This window comes from Etheostoma cragini, chromosome 11, assembly GCF_013103735.1.
Source record: "Etheostoma cragini isolate CJK2018 chromosome 11, CSU_Ecrag_1.0, whole genome shotgun sequence".
Taxonomy (NCBI): domain Eukaryota; kingdom Metazoa; phylum Chordata; class Actinopteri; order Perciformes; family Percidae; genus Etheostoma; species Etheostoma cragini.
Genome location: NC_048417.1, coordinates 5,901,632 through 5,918,639, shown reverse-complemented (window position 1 = coordinate 5,918,639; position 17,008 = coordinate 5,901,632). Strand labels below are relative to the sequence as shown.

At 40.3% G+C, this 17,008-nt stretch overlaps 1 long non-coding RNA gene across 1 annotated transcript; it reads right to left on the bottom strand.

Annotated features, from left to right (window-relative positions):
- Positions 1-8,686: 8,686 nt before the first annotated feature.
- On the bottom strand, positions 8,687-16,755 carry LOC117953441. Its single transcript, XR_004658613.1, has 3 exons — positions 16,687-16,755; positions 12,913-12,915; positions 8,687-8,697 (listed from the first exon to the last, which is right to left on the bottom strand). It is a non-coding gene; the product is annotated as an uncharacterized LOC117953441 (long non-coding RNA).
- Between the last annotated feature and the right edge of the window lie 253 nt (positions 16,756-17,008).

The following is a 17,008-nucleotide window of genomic DNA, read 5'->3' as shown; positions in this document are numbered from 1 at the left end:
TCTGGTACATTCATGCACAAATTTATGGAGAAAAAGTATTAATTTATATCAAGAAAAACAATATTTTGTTGGCAATTCTACATTTTAAATGTGATGGATGATATAATGCAACACGGGAAGTGGGGTTTTGCATCCAACTACAATTGACCACAAAGTCCAGTTCATTTGATTAGTATGAATCAAATGAAGAGGGCATAACAGCTACTTTTTCCCAGGTAGAACATTTTGTTCCTTTTTTGAAAAATGTAAGAATGACTTACATCAGGTAACTGCTATTACTGATGTTGCTAATTTGTACAATGATACAATGGCGTTACAGATACTAAACATTATGAAGTGTAATGTTTTCTATTTTTAAACATTGATAAACAAAAAATTGTCAGTGATGTTAAATAGCAGTGTTCAACAGAGAGGCGGAGTAACGGCAATGCTGCTAAATGAACTTGAATCTTTGGTTTTCATGCATGCTAACGTACGGCTTGCGTCAGGTGTTAAAACCGAGAGGGTAAACCTCTCCTCTCTAACGGAGCCCCCTATGGCGCTATTTGGACGCTACCAAGCACTCACCCACCGTTAGCATTCCATTGACTGCCATTCATTTTGGCGCTACTTTGACAGCGATCAACTTTTAACTCTGAAGCGTTTAAAGACCATTTGTCCGTTGTTTATTTCTAAAGAGACACAACAACGTATAAAAGGCTCCATGACCTTGTACCTCACGTTATGGCTCTGTAGCCGTCCCCCCCACGTGCAATCTATTGCAGAGGAACACTGCTTTGAGCAGACTGGATTGGCTGTACAGATGCAGTCTCTCTCTCTCTCTCTCTCTCTCTCTCTCTCTCTCTCTCTCTACCCCTCCCTCCCTCTCCCTGTCAGTAGTAGCTTGCTCTAACTGGACTAGAAACGCAGCATGCAGTAAGGTCGTGCTCTGCGCCTCGGCTTGGACACGGCGGTCGTGAGCAAGAGAGCAAAAGCCGTCAACCTGGAATGCTATCACACTTTCCTTTCTCCGCTCATTGGACAAACATTGTGAACACTACTGTGTGCGTGCATCAATAAGTAAGCCTGATGTTTTGTCGATAAAGAACGATATCATGTGGGATTTATGCATGTACAGTACGTTAGCAACAGTAGGCTAATTCACGAGGATGCTATTTTATGTGTGAGCTAATACTGAGCAACTCGTCGACGATCCATCTTGATGTTTTCCTGTAAACCTTGTCATCTGCCAATTTACCTGGAGAGTCAGGTACACTTTGACTCTGCAAACACAGTTACCGTTAGCACTATTACCAGACGGGAGGAGAGGGAGGCTGGCTGCTGAAAATCCAACGTTTTGGCGGTCGTGATATTCCAATGGCGCTGGCCAAAACCTCTCTGGGGGGCGCCAAAACTTACTCTAGGCAGGAAAAACCCTGTGCTAGGAACACAACCTTTTTGATATGTGTGTTATTTTAAAAATTCATCTTTGCAAAGACACGCTCTGCAGACTAGAACTCTATAAAAAAGCTCCATCTGTGTACATGGAGGTTACTGTGAATAATTATCTATACCAATCATGTTAAATTGGGCAGAAAATATACAGAACCAGATACAAGTTGTGATGAGTGAACCTCTATCAGATGATGATAATATAAAACGAGTAATGACTCCATGTTGGTAACAGCCTCACAGCTGGTACTCATTTTAAATCACCACAGATAGATTCATATGTATCCCATTCTCCAACTGTTGCCCTCTGTATTTGAATTCCTCCCTCTTTTGTCCCTGAGACGCCGACACACACACACACACACACACACACACACACACACATACACACACACGCACACGTCTAATAAACCAGAGAAATAAGATGAAGTGGTGAGAATCTATTCCACAGCTTATTTATTAGATTCAATACTTACTGTTTTGACTTCAGGGCCACTTACACAAACTCTGGGGGAAAAGGAACTGTTTTTAGTATTAAGTAAAGTTGGAGACAAAGTTTTTTTTTTTGCACCAAACTTTTGAGTTAATGAGCTGTGGTGTGTGAGATGTTTCTTTAAGGATACCTTTAACTTGCTGTATGAGTTGACTGAACCTAAAATATTAGAGGATTCAATGTCAAGTGTAATGTGTGTGATGACAGCAATGCTGCTGCATTGTCACACCACGAACCTCATATAAACATGTATAAATTGCAGCTGTGCTATGTGTGCCGGTTCATGGAGAGGTTTGTGACTCTACAAGCAGTATTTTGGAGTTATTTAGGTACTCATTGTACGTCTAATGACAGATACTGAGCCTGCGTGGTAGAGACTGAGGCAGACTTTTGAAACTAATTAGAGTGCATTGAAAACATGCAACAGCGAGTACAACTAATTCAGGCTTATTTAGGCTTCGAAAATGTCAAATACTGGGAGTACACCAGGAACATATTTCAGCTTTTCAGGAAGAATGACAAAAGAAACTCTATTTACTGATGTAGGTGGAACTGAGTCCAGCCAAGTGACAGGGTGGGACTTCAGTACTTTCCAGCAGAGTCTGCCCACAGACATCCACTGATGAGGTGCTTCCTGTGGAACATCCACACTCGGGGTAGAAATATACAAAACACTGCGAGACCACCAGGAACCTACTACAACTCCCACATTTGGCTGCCTGTGGGCAGTTCCATGGAGCAGTCAATCCAAATGCAGTTCACAGATTCTTCCACTGTTGTTTTTTCCCAGCTCAAAGTGAAAACAGACGAATGCAGCAGCTGCATCTGAGTTATTCAAGGAGTAAAAAAAACTGCACGTTATATTTTATACTAATGCATGAGTCTTCTGCCCTCATTATGTGTGTAGGTGCAAAAGATTAGATACCACCAAAACATTATTATAGCTTTCAAATTACTTGCATTGTCCCTCATGCAAATAAGTATCACCAGCAAAGACTACCAATTAAGTCCAAATGGGAAACCCCACACACTAATTATCCAGTAAACATACACATGCACCTTTTTTCCACCAAAATAAGTGTGAATAGGTTTTTAAACCCAGCTTTTGTGTTAATTTCTGGCGTGTCACGTTTGACGTCACCAACGCAAAAACAGGGTTAACAAAGAGTAGAAAGCAGCACGGAGACCTGTCAAAATGTTACTAACTCAACTAAACTCAACTCTTCTACTCATTTGGAATTATGTTTGAGCACGGCTTGAGCATTAGGGTTGGGTACCTTTCACATTTTTATCAGCACCGATGCCGGTACCTGAAGTCCAGTACTTTTTGGGGGTATTTTACCCCAGTAATTACAAAAAAATTAAACAAAAGCAAAACCTCTCTCCTCCCAAACCTGTCCCTACGGCCTATTAAATTGAATAATTATTCATTTCTAACTCACTGTAACTTTTATTCTATTTTATTATTCTATTCTTTTAACAAAGTCGAGAAGCTAGATAGAAGAAGAAGAAGACAGCATCATGTTGGAAATGGGGATGGGAAATAGATGGAACAATAGAGTTGTCTTTAAAAGTTTTGCTTGTGCAGCAAAGATTTCTTCACTCTCAGGATACTTTATTTTTTAGTGTGGGAGATTTTGCCACCCAAGACACCTCCACTGTTATTGCAAGAAATAACACCTGCACCAGTATTCCTGATATTGCAAATATTACTGACTTTTTAAATGATTGTCGTCAATCTCACTGTGAACAACTTTTTTTAAATTGATGCATTTATCACAGCTTCATCCAGCTCTTAGGATCCATTCAGTTGTCTTCTCGTTTTTTCCCCTGCGATATACTCTCATGTCGTTTTAGATCCAGCTTCTCAATTCTGCCCTGCATGCACCTCTTCTCCGTCGTTCCCCTCACCTGACCCTTCATGCCCTCATTCCCTGCCACGCAATTCTGAAACCTACTGCAATTCCCGCCCTACAAAGAAACCTGATTGGTTGAGGTTAGACATTGATCTCGAGTAGTTAAGGTTAGGATAACCAATTGGTCAGTGGATAGGACCTGAATAAATCGGGTTCCATTACTTCGCCTGAGATTGGACGCTTGCCCAATCGTACTAATCAACCCGCTTTGTAGGGCGGGACTTTCCTAGAAGTTACGTGGGATCCATGATAACGCTTCTCTGCCAGACTGTCTAGTCAAAACAAAAGGAAGTAAGGGGGAGGAAGTAAAATCCCGATTTGCTACTAATGCCGTTTTATCAGGTACATCCAGAACACAAGTCACAAAATGGAGCTACAAGGTTTTCACACATCAGCAAATATGATTCATTTATTATTATGTGTCAATGTTAATTTGTACATATGCATGTGCACTACTGAAATGTATAAATGCTGGAGATGACCGATACATCTGCTTATCATATTTAGAGTAAAATCAGTGATTGGTCTTAATAGTTCTCTCACACTCACATCAGCCCCAATCAACAAGTGTGTGTGTGTGTGTGTGTGTGTGTGTGTGTGTGTGTGTGTCCTGCCCCTGTCACAAGCAGGCATGTCTCCTCTTGCTGGCCAAGAAAAAAAAAATCCAATTAACCAACACCGTGCTCTCAAGTGGAAGTGAGAGATTGAGAAACGCAGACAAAAGCCTGGGCACAGCAGTGACTGGAATAACAATACACAGCAGCTACACACACCTTTTCAGCAACAACTAGCATTGTTTACCTGGATGAACTAGAGAATAATCTAACTATTTGTGCTCACACTGGCCCTATGGTTAAATATGCATACAAATCACAATCAATAGACAATCATTCAATAAAACTGCCCTAATGAATATGTATATGGAACAATGAAAAAAAGTGTTAAGTGATTTAAATTAGCCTGATGTCAATTTAGCCTCTGGGGCCAATTGCCAATATTTTGGGTGTTCCCGTGTATCCAGCAGATATCCGGGCCAAGACCTCCTCCTACATGTACCGTTTATGGTTACAGGCTGAGTTGATACTATGTGTAGGGGTTTTAGATCCAGATGACATTTCAGCTAATCTCTAAACAGATATCGGTATCTGCATATGAATGTAGATAAAAACATTTACAAAGCCAAATTTCAGCCAATGCCTACCTTTTTTGCTCTGCAGACAGATTGTCTGCATGCAACCAAAGCCCGATCAAACATGATTGATTAATAATGCTTGGACAACAAATGGAAACTAGAACACTTCTATAATCTTGTCCCATTGCTTACAGATACTAACTGGCAAATGCGCTGGACAAAGAACGGCAATTATCTCCAGTAACTATGTCAAAGTATGACGCTCCTTTGTCAATCATTGCATCAAACCCTCCACATGTGACATAAATGGTTGTAAAAGAATAAAATAAAGACTGGCATATTCTTCTGGTTTCCAGGCTATACAGATTTGGCATTAATGTGCACATTTCTGTTTCGAGAGATTATGTGTAGTGTGAATTGGGCCACTTTTTGTACTGACAAAAAAATTAGAAAAACATATTATTGGGCGCCAAGATAGCTACTGTAAGTTGGTAGAGCTGGCGCCCGTATGCAGAGGTTTAATCCTAACCCCTTACCCCCTAAAAATTCAGAAAGTTACAGCTGAGTGTGTGACAAAATATTAAAGTGAGTGTCCGAAATCCCAATTTACTGCTCATTACTGAGTAAACTAGGACTATGAGTGTCCATTGTATAGGGAGTGGTGTGAATGAGTGTGAGCAAGGGAGTCATTCTAGACAGCCTATATGGGTTGTTTATAGGACAAATACTTTACATTTGTCATTTACACTCTACCGGAACATAATTGATGGTAGTAGACACTCTTTCCACATGATACAAATCCCTCTCAACCATATTTTTTTTCCCCCAGCAGACATTTTGACATAGTAGGAAAAGCACTAGCGTCACTAATAACATTAAAGATGGTTCCATTCTGTTCAAGTGTCCTAGTAAGCCATGCCAGTGTGACAGTGAGCCAGCGTGCACAATGTCAGGGCCTTGAAGCTCAGGCAGGCCTAATGAAATTCAGCCATCATTAATTTTATTTATTTACACCTGCACTTTTCCTACCGTGAAATGTCAAAATGTGTGCCGTGAAAAGGATCTATATTGCGTCTGGCATTTGGTGTAGTTCAAGCCATGCAGAAATCAGTGGCAGCCTAAATGCAAATAGTAACTGTGAGCTCAGCTTGGTTTTCCTTAAATAGATTTTTTTTGTACACCCGTTTTTTACCATTTGTTTGAATGGGTGAGGTAGCATCATTCATTTCCTTGTCAATCAAATTTTAAAAAGCCTTATTATTTTATTAGTTACAAACATGTATCTGGCATATACATTCTGGTTCCAGTTTAGTTGTCGATTTATTTGTTAATTTGCTTTATTGTTTGCTTTTATTTCTAACCATTGCTTCTTCATAGTCCCACTTCCTGGTTGAGGATGATGCTCACATGAACGCACACACACATCTTCCCAGAAAAAAACTAATACAGTAATGACAGACAAATGTCAACAAGTGTGGATGAGATCAACACAGCTCTGCAGGTTGTTTGAATTCAGCGGATGGAAACTCTTTAATCTGCATGTTTCCTTAAGTGAGACAGATGCGTCAGTCACTATTGGTCACCACCACCAAACAGAAACTGACTAACAATCCAACCATCCATCCATTTTTATCCACTTATTGATCGCAGGGCAGCAGGCCAAGAAAAGTATTCCAGACGTCACTTTCCCCAGCAACGTTTTCCAGCAATTCCTGGGCAACTGTTCCCAGGCCGGATGAGATAAATATTTTCTCCAGTGTGTTCTGGGTCTACCTCGGGGCCTTTTACTATTTGTACGTGCTCAGAAACCTCTAACGGGAGGTGCCCAGGAGGCATCCTGATCAGATGCCAAAACTACCTCAATGTTTAGACAGACTGGAGCAGCGGCTCTACTCCGAGCTCCCTTTGAAATTCAAAGCTCATCACCCTATTTCTAAAACTGAGCCCAGCTTGTTGTATCTGCAATCTCATTCTTTCGGTCACTAACTAACTTAAATGAACATAGCATTATACACTGAATAATATTGAATCATATCTCATTACCAGGACAGGATTGTGCAGCCAAATTGGAGAGATTTGCTCGTTCAGTCAATCTCAAGTTTCATTTGTTTCTGTAATGTTTTTGTTAATGATCTCGATTGCTTTCTCAGTTCTCACAATAACTCGGCAGCAGTAACTGACTTATTGGAGGATTGTATTCAATCAACAATCACTTATCCCACTAGAACAGGAACGCTGTCCTCCACAGACCTCCCACAGCACATAAACGAAAAAATAGCTTGTGAGATTAGAATCAGTTTGGTTGGTTGATTAAAGTATATCCATGTGCAATACATTTCATAAATGCACGGCAGGAAGCTCACTCATAGCTCCATGCTGGATATGTGTATGTTCAGCTGTTTACTTTATTTCTGCCACAATGTGCTGACAAGAAAATCACTTCCTTTTCACAGTTTGCTGGCTATAAGAAAATAAAAATACTCTATTCTGTAATCAACATAACAAGCAGTCAAGCTGTTGTTTGTGATCTTGAAATAATAGATTGTTAACTCAATGAAAACTTAAAACAAGACTGTTTTGTTGTGATCATGACATGACGGCAAGTAGAGACGAAACAAACTGACACAGACAAAATGGGACCTGAAGACAATAGTCTCCATCTTCTCATCTAACGGAAGCAAACAACCCTTAGTCAAAATTTCAGTATGTTAAAATGGAGTGGCATAGTCCTACCCGGCTCTGTGGACAGTTCACGCAGGAGGCAGGTTCATTCCTGAAAACAACATTCATTGTTGACAGCCCCAGCCACGCTGTACTTCCTCCGTCCCTCTCCAATTGAAGCCAGATTTGAGTTGGGAGTCGGGTCATTTATTCTTACTTTTTTCCATCATTTGCTGCTAGCAGGTGCTGTGGAGACTTTACCGCCACTGCTTGAGTAGCAACCGGTCTGTATCCAGAATCGCTCCATTGCCGTCACAAATTCTGCCGGATTTCACTCTCATCAGCCGGATGTCCGTTATCTTCCGTTTTGTTTGTGTGAAAACTCTGGTGGATTTCTGAGGACCATGGTTTACCTTTTCTCAGATCTCTGCAGGGTGAATCCAGACAGCTAGCTAGACTAGACTAGATAGATAGTATGAAGGTAAATATGCAGCAAAAGGTGGGAGCTTGTAGAATACAATGTGAGAACTTGAACTTGTATGTAACCTCTGAACTTGTATGTTCAAATTTGCACTTGTAAAAGCAAAATTTGCATGCTAAAAATATTTGCACAAATGTCACCTGAATTTGAAGTCACACAAAGAAAAATCTGAATTTGTAAATTCACATTCACAAATGTGTAGATTGATATTTGCATGAAAACAATGACTGACAAAGCTGTAAGCGTGTCGTGCAACATTTCCTTGTGTACATTTTCTTTTCTCGATTTCATTTTCCATCACAACAACAAGTCAGTGATTCCAACCTCTTGAATCTGTCACTGCAACTTCACACATGTGCTTGCTTGCATAACACAGTGGCAAATCTGTGCGCATCAACTTTTGCAACACTTCTTCTGATACATTTGGTGCAAAACTAATTTGTACCTGTGGACTTAGTCTGTGGAGCTCTGAGCCAACAGGACGGAAGGGGAAAGCAGGGTTCTTTTCCCAGATTAGGGACAACTCTCTCCGGCTTATTTATGTAGCTTGGAAGCTTGTCATTCTGTTCATGCAAATATCAATCTACACATTTGTGATTATTTTTAATGGATTTCAAACTCTCGTGTTTTTTTTCTTTGTGTGACTTCAAATTCAGATCACATATCTGCCAATGTTTTTTGCAAAAAAAAAATTTTTACCAGTTAAGATTGTTTGTTCTGCAAACATTCTCACATCATATTCTACAAGCTCTCACCTTTTGCATCACATTTACCTTCATAGTGAGCTAAATCTGTCGCATGACTAAAACAGCTTTTGAACGTACACATATTCCACCAAAGCACGTTCGTTTCCGAGGCTATTTTGCAGCGGCAGCGGCTTTCCCCCCCCTTAGCACCACCCATGACAATTGTGATTGGTTTAAAGAAATGCCAATAAACCAGAGCACGCTTCTCTCCTGTCGCAGAATGCTGTGTGGATTAGCCAGACCCTCCTCCAAAACGCTGTGAATGATGGTCTGGCCAAGCACTTGTGCTTGTCCACATTTCCTCCTCATCCAATCTTCTCTTCGTCATGGATAAAGTTTTATTTTGAATCATTCATTTTACCTCTGCTCATTAATTTGCTCTCACATCTCCCTAGCAAGCTGATCCAGACAGAAAAATATTACACTTGAACAAACACTTATATGTAGTATTTCTATAGTATTATGTTTTAAATTACTTCATTTCTGATTTATTTTGAAGGTATCCGAGATTCCATCCGCAGACCATGAGGAGGAGCTTGCGTACCACCAGTGGTAATTGTACCACAGAACCAGTGATGTAGATGAATTAGATTTCCCCTAAATCTTTCCTTTGAGCAGCTTAAACATGATAAAGCACGTCCTTGTGCTGTCTAATTCCCAAACTTGACTTCTTATTCTTAGTGAAAGGGCAGTAGGTCCAGCAAAATAATTCCTGCACTTGCAGGGAAAGATTAACAACCCCACAGAGGGCTCGGCTGAAGCTTGTCAATCAGGACACTCACTGCTCCTTTTCAGTGCTTTGTTCTTTGGGCTGATGCAAAGGCCACCTGCTCACGTCCATCACTAACAACTCCTTGAGAATATCCTTGCAGAAGTGCTATTAGAGAAAGAATTGAGACTGGGGAAAAAACACATGGCCCCAATTGTAAGGCAAAATAAAGGGATAGTTGTCATTCATCTCATGATCTTCTTGCTCTAGGAGTATGAGAAGCAAAGCTTTTGTAAGGGAAAGCAAGGCAAAGATAAGGAAATGACTTACATTGAATTACATTTGCTATACTGCCATTTGTACCAGTCGCAAGATAACAAAGAAAGTTTCTATTCATATTGTCTTCCTCTGCAGACTTATCAAGAACCATTTGCCAATGTATCCTGCAAGCACATTAATGAGTAGAATATTTCAAGGCATTCTCTATGTGGATACGGAGGACCATTTGTCAGATATGTCCTGTGAAACTAATGCAATAAAATCATTTAACTGTTAGCACTTCTGAAAAATGAAAGAAGAGGAAGTCTTCACAAGGGCCCAACATTCTTTGAAAATACCAGATGATATATTGTCGAGTTAAGTGTCACAATCCACTGACTGAAGCAGCTCAGGGACAGGCAGCACAGGAGGCTGGAGGACACTCCAGATTACAGTTTGAAAATAGCAAACAGGGTGGTGGTTTGCACAAAGGACTAGCTACATTTAGCTATTTTTCTTCTTATGATATCTATTGTGCATCCTGCAGAGCCATGTTGACACTATGTGCATTTCCTGGCACCACATGTCTACGGAATGTCCACACTTCTATTCATTCATGGACTTGATTTAAATGTTTTTACTCTGCACCTGGCAGCAGATGCTCACAGGAGAAAACATTGATATGGGAAAAATAGACTACTCATAATTTTGCAGGTTTTAATACAACTACTAAAAAGCCTATTCGCAGTAACTCTGATTTTTATTCAAATCAAACCACAGAAAGACTAAGAGCTGTGGGTTATGAGTCTTCGGCTCAACTTCCCCAATCAATCCATATCTGGTTATGGCTGCTATCCGAGATGTTACTGATGTTGCCTGGCCTTGTTTTTAGTAATCAATATGCCCACACAGCTCTTCAGGCACATATATATTGGGAATCGAATGGGATGATTAAAAACAGGCCAGATTGATGGTGCATGGCATCCATGAAACGTACAGTGTAATGCCAGTGGAAAAATCCACGAGTGCCGGAGGCCCTTTCACTCAAATATCACACTTGAACCACAGCAACACATAAAGTACCGGAGGTGACAGATTATCAATAAGCCTATTATATGACTTGTCAGGAGATGTGACAGAGAACTCTACCACCATGTCAAATCACATTATCCTGACAACAGTTTTTCTTTAGTTCTTTTACAGTTAGCAATCCAAACCAATGTTGTTATATTCACAAACTACGTGTTGGCTGCATGTGCAAACATTTAAGACAAATTGGGTTTTCTGTGACATGGTGAAGTGGGAAACCCGGAGCAGGCAAGTTCACTACATCAACTATAGAGTCCAAAAAGAGAAGTGAAGCAGGTGTTATTTTTGGGCAGCAAAAGCCAGTTCCATTCATTTTCTGGTGGGGGTCTTACAGACAGCTGCACTTCCAAGGCTTGGATGAACAAACATATCGGTTCAATCGATGAGTGACAGTGTTAAGAAACTTTAAGTTTTATGATGACAATCAAAACTTAAAGGCAGCTACAAGTATTGTAGTATATGAAAAGCCTGATCCCATTTATGTGCAAAATCCCATATATGTATACATACATATACAGTGTGTATTTATATATATATATATATATATATATATATATATATAAATAGCAAATTCAGTCTTAATGTATTTTAATGCTATTCACTCTTGTTGGTTTTGCTTTTTGTTTTTCTGTTTCCAATACCTTTTGTTGTTGATTCTTTTTTTTTGCAAAGCACTTTGAGCTGCATTTTATGTTATGAAAGGTGCTATAACAAAGTTTGCTGTAATGATATATAGGCTACATATGTAGTATATTCAATGTGTCTGTGAGCAAGTTTATTAAAGAAAGAAAACTACCGGATCTTAATCTTAAATGACCTGTACCAGCAAACGAGACCAACTGACTAAATGTTTTAGTTATGGCTGACACCGGGCAGGACCATCACAGGAAAAAAGGAAATTAAACATAGAACAACTGAAAGCTAAAAAGAAGAGAACAAACGGGGCAGCCAATTTAGCCCTCAGCTAAGTCAGTAACTATGGTAATTCTGTTACCAATTAAAACAACAAAGCATAATGAAATTGCTCCACCTCCTGATGGAGACAATTACGGGATTGTCAGTTATTCAAAACCCACCCCAGTTTGCCCTCAGTTGTGTTAATGTCAATTTGATTCAGGAAATTATTTTACAACGCGCAATGTCAGCAGCCAATATAAATTACAACCCCCTTCCATTTAGCACGGATGTTTTACTCCTTTTAGTCCGTGTATGTGTTGGCTCACTACTTTCTTTTCCCTTGTCCCTGTGTACCTGTGTGAAGCGTCCATGGGTTTTATAAAATGCACTATATTAAAAGTTATTATTACGTTGGTTGCTAAATCAGTCTCTTTGTCACTCCCTGATACAAGTCGAGATGTGCCAGATGTGAGCTGCGCATGCTCAGATTTAAACGGTTTATGGAGCAACGTGTCATGCGGAAATTTGTGAAATCCATGAAACAATCAACTTTTCTCATTTCAAACAATAGCAGAAGATGGAAATCATTTCAAAAACGTTTTATCTATCAATGGTTGTTTGATCAAAACACCGTTCAACTGACAGCCTGTGTTGTGTTTGATGGCTAACTTGTAGCCAGCATTGAACCAACTTCGTTAAGTAGGTCCATTTTTACGGTATTGACATTACATTTAGACTGCTGGGGGACTTCCTTTGACACACTGAGCTCCTCTCTCATCTATCTTTCCATCTTTCCATTTGTGTGCATCCATGTCCCAGAAATGCTTGTTACTAACCTAGCTCCGGGGAGTCATTCCCCGGAGTCCTTATGTTCTTTTCCCCCCAGCATGTTTCCTCGGATCAGGGAGGCGCCAAAAATCAGGGTAGCAGCTTCCCATTGTCCCGCTACATGTCCTGCGATGCCATGTTACATCCTGCTACGCTCTGCGGTGCCCAGCTACGTCCTGCTGTGCCTTGTAACGCCCACAGTGCCCTGCTATGCTACAAAGAACTACTACAAAGAAACTCTTCATTCTAATCCCAACCGGTCGTCAGACACCGCCTCCCAAGAGCCTGGGTCTGACCGAGGTTTCTGCCTAAAAGGAAGTTTTTCCTCGCCACCGTCGCACTGTTGCTTGCTCTGGAGGAAACTACTGGAACTGTTGAGTCCTTGTGGATTCTGGAGTGTGGTCTAGACCTGCTCTATCTGTAAAGTGTCTTGAGATAACTCTTGTTGTGATTTGATACTATAAATAAAATTGAATTGAATTGAATTGAATTACATAAGTCTCTTGTTAGCATGCGCAACTCTCATTTTCACTGAACTTACTTAGGGGAGTGACACTCTTAATGCTTTGGGCCGTGTTACAGTGACAGTGACAGTGAACCGTTACCCGGTTTAGCTCACGAGACATCCAAAGTAGGCTGAGTTACCGTATGCAACAATTCAACCTATTCTCACATTGTATCTTAATTAATTCCTATCCAAGCAAAACATTCATCTTATATGATGAATTCATCTTATATATTCATCTTATATGACCTCCCCGTAACACTAACTCAGTAATACAGTGGGCAATGAAGCACCAATGAGAGCAGAGCAGGTGTGGTAAAAACACCACCACTTTGTCCAAAGCAGCTCGTAAAATCAACACAAACTGAAAGTAACAAGAAGAAAAGTCACCTATTACTTTCAGTAAAAAACTAAACAAAAAGCAATCTCACTACGCTTATGATTCTGATGTGCTCAATGCTAACAGTAGGCTGAAAGGGAAAGCTAAACCAGATACAACATTTAGCAATTAAATCAATTCACTGTTAGAAAACGTATCAATTGGCTAAAGTCAACAACTGTGGTGCATTATTCTGTTACCAATTAAAACAACAAAGCTTAATGAAATTGCTGCACCTACTGATTTTTTCTTTTTCTCTGTCTAAAGCAACAACTGCTAAGGTTCATGGGTTGCCCATTTAGAGCCATCCACAAAAAGAAACGGTTGATTTATCAGAAACCAATGTTGAAATAATTTTGGCTGATGGTCATAACATATTGCCTATCTATTGTTACGTGCCCAGGGCATATTGCTTGTGTATGTGTTTTTTTCTTCCATCCTGCTTTTCTTTCTCTCTCCGTTCCCTGTTTTCTCTTCAGGTGCTCAGGACATGATCCTAGAAACACAACAATTATCGGTTGCTGCCACCTCTTTAATCCTTTTTGGTGTAGTTCTTTTTCAATAAGCAAGTGAGATCTTTTGTGGGTGTTTTTTGTTTTCAGATTAAGGGATTAGTCAGGCTTAGTTGTGTGACATTGATTTGTATTTAGTTTGGCACACCACCTTGTCCGGTCCACTCCTACATTTTGAAAAGCTTTTGACAAGTATGAAAGATAAACTGTAGGTCAATTACTTTCTTTTTCCCTTTTACTCTGACGCCTTAAAATTCTTTGGTTGTCTTGTTATGGTGACACAGTAGTATTGTTAATCATCCTGTGCTTCCGTCCAGCCATCCATCCATTTTCTATTCCCGCTCATTCTGTTTGAATTGTTAGGATACCAGTAAAAATATTTTAAGAGAATTTCTTTTTCACATATAGCCCACACATAAATACATGCAGTGAAACGTACAATTTTAAGTGCAAGAAATTATAAAAGCTAAATAAACCAAATAGCAGATAAAAATATACAAAAATAAGCAATATATGCAAAAACATCAGAGAGTTAACATGGTTAAAAGGGAAAGTAAAGTGGCAACAGTAGCCTAGTATAAAGCCAGCAGCTCCTCTCGCATATCTTGCAAACAACAGCTAAAGTGAGAAGAGAAGGTGTCAAACAATATCTTAGTATCAGAAAGTGAATTTCCCCATGAGTGGAGTGCATGTGCCCAGAGCTAGCATCTTCTATCTAGACAGTCTTCACACTGCATGCATCCAGATAGCAACACTGCCACCTGCTGCTTCCAGACTAAAGCCTGATGACTTATCATCACACCAGCTTCTTTTTTTTGTAGCCCTTCACATATGAACCTATAAACCAACAAGAAAAAAACATGAAGAACTGATTTTAGTAAGAAGGAATGCATGGTAATTAGTCTTGTTGATTACAGTAGCATAACCTTCCTTTCATTTACTGACTTCCTGGCTTTCTGTTCCCGGGCTCAGGGGCTCCCATGATACCGAGCAGCAGCCACAGCTCACTGCAGCTGAGACATGAACCCCAGCACCAATAATCTTCCCTCAGCTTCATCACTGAGTCATTGCAAGGCTTTCCCAAGGCATTTCTTTAGAGTGGAATTTGCTTTCTGGTGCAACACGTTCGATCTAAGTCTGCTGTACATAGCGTTAAATTAGTTTTAATAACCGGAAGCTGTGAGTTTTAGATGAAAGTTTTAAATCGGCTTTTAGTGAAGTATACTCTGCCGGGATGTCAAGTTCCCAAATCCTTAACACATGGCAAAGCTCCTGTAGCCATCGTTTGCCTCCAAAATCTGGAAGCCTTTGCAGTTTCTTGGACTCAGACCACTGATTAATGACTGGATTAAAAAAAAAAAGTCACAACATTAAAAATAAGTAGGGATAAAAAACAGATGAATTGATAACAAATAGACAAGAAAATTAGAATAAAATGGGTGCCTGTGCAGCTCACCTGACAGTGTGCTCGTATGCAGAGACTCAGTCCTCACCCCAGCGGCCGCAGGTTCAGTTCCAGGCTGCGGCCCTTTGCTACATGCCACTTCCCAGATTTCCCCCCCTTTCTGCCCTATCTAATAAAGGTCTTAAATGCCCGAAAACATTCTTTAAAAGTTCTTTTTTTTAATTATTAATAATATTAATGGGAATAGGCCTCGATAGGATAGGATTGTTATTATTGTTTATTTATTTTTACATACATTCATGATGAGAACTATTATTACAGTAAGCTGGAACTGGCCTAATACTGCCACTGACTTCTCACCTTTTGGGTTGGGCTTCTGTCTAGAAACATTTTTGTGGTTTTAAGTGGCCCAGCACCATGAGCTGACCAGGTAAACCCAGTGTGAATCACTGGGGTTAAATACCCTATTACAGGCTGCTGGGTGCCTCTGTCACCCATGCCCTCTGCTCAACATTAGGTCTGGCTTCAGTAGCTGACACAGGCAGCGACCCTTAAAAATATCCCCTGACAAACTTGTGCCACCGCTGGTACACTGAATTCTTTTTTCTTCTTCTCTTCAGTTTCACTCCACCAATAGGTTGTTTCTGCTTCCAGATCTGTCCCACTTCTTAAATGTGACCTTTTCCCTGAGCCTGGTAAGACCTCTGTGTCGCATTATACCAGACAGGATAGCACGCCAACTTCCCCTTCCCCAGACTTCATGTTTTTCATCCTCCATTAGTTCACTGTGACTGCACCAGGCGGCTGTGCTGTCAATTATTGACAGTGCCTTTGTCTGAATAGCCCTGTTGCTCTGGCACTGCGAGTGCAAGTAGACAACCTCTTTTCAGATCCTGGCAGGCCCCTGGCCTCCACGGTCTGCTGACTGTCCACAGTTGATTTCTTTCTTCGTTACACTCTGAGGGACCTGTGGAGTGCTTCTTTTGTTTTGTTCGCACTTAACTCACTCAACTTTTCTTGTTGATGCAATCGTTCAGTTTGCATGTGATGAACAGCAGTTTAGGTCTTTAAATAGCCTACATGTAGCTTTTTTCTTTTTAAATAAAGACTTAAGATCTTAACTGACAGTAGTGCTGCAACTAACAAATGTTTAAATTGACGATTTATTTGTTGATTAATCTGCTGATCAGTGTCCCAATTAAGCGATTAGTTTGGTCTCTAAAATGTCAGAAAATGTTGAATACGGCTTTCCAAAGCCCAATGGCAACGTCCTCAAATGTCTTGTTTTGTCCACAACTCAAAGATGTTCAGTTTAGTGTCTCAGAGGAAGGGAGGACCTGATAGACCGATTGATTATCAAAATGGTTGGCAATAACATTCATTCATTCATTGATCTTTGCAGCTCTAAATGACAAGCACATTTGTTTCTATTTTACTTCTGCCTTTGGGTTCCTTTTTTCTTCGCCATCATTTCTCGGCTCTTCAGTTCCCCGGGCACTTTGAGCTTGTTAAAAGGGATGTTAGTGTCTCCCAGACCTGAAATATAGCAACTGCTCAGACAGAAAT